Source organism: Eurosta solidaginis, chromosome 5, assembly GCF_040869045.1.
Source record: "Eurosta solidaginis isolate ZX-2024a chromosome 5, ASM4086904v1, whole genome shotgun sequence".
Taxonomy (NCBI): Eukaryota; Metazoa; Arthropoda; class Insecta; order Diptera; family Tephritidae; genus Eurosta; species Eurosta solidaginis.
The window spans coordinates 208,063,599-208,067,638 of NC_090323.1; positions in this window are offsets into that span (position 1 = coordinate 208,063,599).

Consider the following 4,040-nt stretch of genomic DNA (forward strand, 5'->3'; position numbering starts at 1 on the left):
AACGTACGAGGACTATCTTAAACTATTGATACCTATCCGTACGACAGGGGATCAATTATGTCTTCGGACTGACCTAAAAATACTGTAAATACTTAAGTTTATTAGGAATTTGTCCATATTCATAACTATCTTTTACTCTCGGCGCCATCTGCACGTAGAAAATATAATGCAAAATTATTGCGATACATGCATATATCCCCGATATAATCCTGAAAACAGTTCAGAAGCAGTCCTGAAAGGATCTCGGAATTACGACACAAACAATCGTGAAACAGTCCAGAGATAAACTCCGAATGATGACAAATTAATGCGCAATTATTAAAAAATCAATCGCAAAAATTAACCGTTGATAGTCCTGAAATAGTGAAATGCTAAGATTTATGGGTGCCAGTCAACACGGCTTTAGAAACTTTAATAGCTACTTGCTATATATTATGGGCGCCTAGTACACAAGCAAGGATGGTCGGTCAGTACGACTTTACTTTAGCAACGTCCCCAGTTACCTGCTGCGTTTTGTGGGCGCCTTGTCCACAAGCACGGATGGTTGGTCGCTATGTAGAAAATAAAGGGTAGTCGGTCAATACGATTTAATTTAGTAATGCTCCCAGCTACCTACTTCATTTTATGGGCCCCTGGTCCAATAGCAAGGATGGTAAGTCGGTCGATATTGCTTTAGCAACTTTACGAGCTACGTGCTATATTTTATGGGTGACTAGTAGTACACAATAGAGGTTGGTCGATCAATACGACTTTACTTTAGCAGCGCTACCAGATACTAGATACGTTTTATGGGCGCCTAGTCTACAAGCAAGGATGATCAGTCAAAACCACTTAATTTTAGCAACGCTCCCAGCTACCTACTACGTTTTATTGAAATTCCCTATGTGACAAAAAAACAGTTGCTAAATTATCCAAAATACTCGTAATCCTTGAGTCGTACTTGATGTTACACTGCTCGTTTTTCCACAAGTCATAGCTTTAATCTAAGTGACATAAATACCAAAAATGTATAGACCATGAGTAATGCGGCCTATCTACCAAATATTATGGGTCTGACGTATGTACATATATGAATTCAGAGCTATAGCGATTTAAAAAAGGTTACTGGTGGTTGGGAGGGGGAAGGAAGCGTCCACGCCATTTCTGGCCTGTATATCAAATATTATAAGTCTGAGGGCATTCAAAGTTAGGCGATTTCTAAAAAGGTTTCACGTCTATTAAAAATTGTTAAAAGGGGAGAGAAGGGCTTTTCGGAGGCGTGTACGTTAAATATTAGCCGTGCTTTTTTTTTTTTACACGCGTATACGTTTACGTTTGCGCGTAAAATAAAACGTTATCCTCGCTTATACAATGCTTAGGAGACCCATCTAGCGGCAGTGGTTAAATAACTATCTACAGAACAGTGTGTACCTAAAATCGGAGACACAAACCTCTGGTGGCCATAATGTATAACATATAGCTGAAACAGTTGCGATGAATAGTGGACACGCATAGAATACATTGAATTAGTTTAGAGGGTGAAACATAGACACATATTTCAGTTACATCTGAGTATAATGCGTATTGAAATTTAGTAGTACAAATTTTATGCGCAGCAATTTCAGAGGTGTATTTAAAGTTTGACGCTTAGCAGTCCATATAAAGTTTAAGCGGAAACGTCTATAAATGTAAAAAAAAACACAGTTATTATTGGTGTAGGACAAATAAAGGTAGAATTATAGCAAAATAATTAAAAAGTTACTAAAATGTTACTATTCCAAAATCATATAGGACTTTACTCCCTCTTTTTCAAAAAATATAGCCAGTAGATTCCACGCTAAACATTTTATTAAAAGCAAGAGACCGTTAAGTTGAAGGTCTAGACCATTACTGTAACCATACTAGAGTCGTCTGAAACTTATACACCCACCCATCTTACGGTGTCGGCGTGAAAAATTCATGCAGTTCTATTCATACAAAATTTACCAGAGGAGTGGTGATTTGACTGGTTTTGCTACGTGGAATTATGTTTCGCGTTTACTTCAGGCATTCTAGACTTTTTCAATAACTTTCCGTAATCACATGTAAATCAAAGTTTTATATAAACAAATTTTTTTTAACAATTGTTTTTGTTTTTATCGGCCTATTGATAAATGATTCAAGGCTGGATTCGAGTTCAAGGCCAGAACAATAATTTTTTTTTTTTTCTAATGATAATTATTGTTTATAAGTGGTTATTTGGTGACCTTTTACTTTATAAATATGTTTTTTAGCTGGCTTGAGGTCCGGCGATGATAAATTAAAACGCAACGTTTTTATCGAAATGGATCTATCTGCGCAGCTATGGCAGCTTGTCTGAAAAATTTTATACTTACTATTCCAAAACCAAATACAATTTTTCAAATTTAGAAAAATTAAAAAATAACAATAATTATCATTAGAAAAAAAAAATTATCTTTCTGGCATTGAGCTCGAATCGAATCTTGAATCATTTATCAATAGGCCGATAAAAACAAAAACAATTGTTAATAAACCATGAGCACTTGGAACTGTCAAACAAAGTAATTGACAATAAACAAATCCAGCATTATCAGTGATTTGCAACAGATGGCGCAACACTGAATAATTATAGCTGATAAGAAGGAATAGAAGTAGTAAATGGTTAGCGCAAAGTGTCTAAAGCGTACTGATGATGAAGGCTTTGCACCCTTCGAAATGGATCTATCTGCGCAGCTATGACAGGTTGTCTGAAAAATTTGCTACTTACTATTCCAAAACCAAATACAATTTTTCAAATTTAGAAAAATTAAAAAATAACAATAATTATCATTAGAAAAAAAATTATTGTTCTGACCTTGAGCTCGAATCGAACCTTGAATAAAATTTTTTTAGTACATTCAACGGTTCATATTCCTGCTCAAATACATAAGTAGATAGAATAGCAAATCAATACTTAATATAGTGATTACTTTAAGTAAAATAAATTATTTTTATGTGGTGAGTGTTTCCTTACTTCATCTTCTGCTCTCAACAAGCTAGTATTATACAAATCTATTTAAATTTATAAATTGAAATACGCATATTTAATCTTATTTTATATATATAATTAATTTAAATATATATGTATTAGCAAAGAAACAGCCTCAGAGTATTTGAAGATCCCATGGAAATTCAAGATAACAGCAATAAATTGATCTTAATTAGTAAATAGTTGCATAGAGTTAAACTTCTAAGTCTAGAATGTAGAAAGAATCGATTAAGATTGTCAATTTTGAATATAATTTCCTAATTATTTCGGAATTTATGCACATATTTCGCATTATCGTATAGACTGTTTTGTAGTTTTTATAAACTTTTGGTTTTATTTAAATATTTATTTTTTTTTTTAGATATAGCTAAGTATGTATATGTAAATTTATATTGTGTATGCTTTTATGCAGATATTTTTTTTTATCTTGTACATATATATACATTTATTTTGGTTACGTACATTTGCATTCCCAGAGCATTTTTGATATCAATATAGTTAAGTTTGTTAGTTTAGTTATATATTAACAAATATTTGGATTTTTACGAAAGTTCTATTTCGTGTGAAAAATTTATATACCATTTTAGTTTATTTTGGTTTTTAGGCTCAAAAATTGTTTGAAGTGCTTCAAAGGCCGAAAACATAAACTATTTCTATAACTCTATGACTTTACAACCTTTGTGGCGCCCTTTCAAGCCTCCCAATACTTTTTGAATTGAGATGGATTTATGTTATTTCTTTAATATGAAAAAGTATAGAAGATTTCTCATTTAAAATTAAAGGGAATATTCAGGGCTGTCATGGAATTCAGTTGTTGTCGGAATCGGATTTAAAAACGACAAAATATTTACTTTGGTGTTATGAAATCCACTGTTATCGGTTTAATGTTCGAATTGGAATTAGTGTCGGTTTTAGGTGTCACAGAATCCAATAATATCGATTTTGCAATTGGAAACAATCCAATCAGTTAAATGCTGTTGGATTTAATTTTTTTCTTGTTGTATTTCTCTTGCAGTTGAGTATTTTCTAAAAA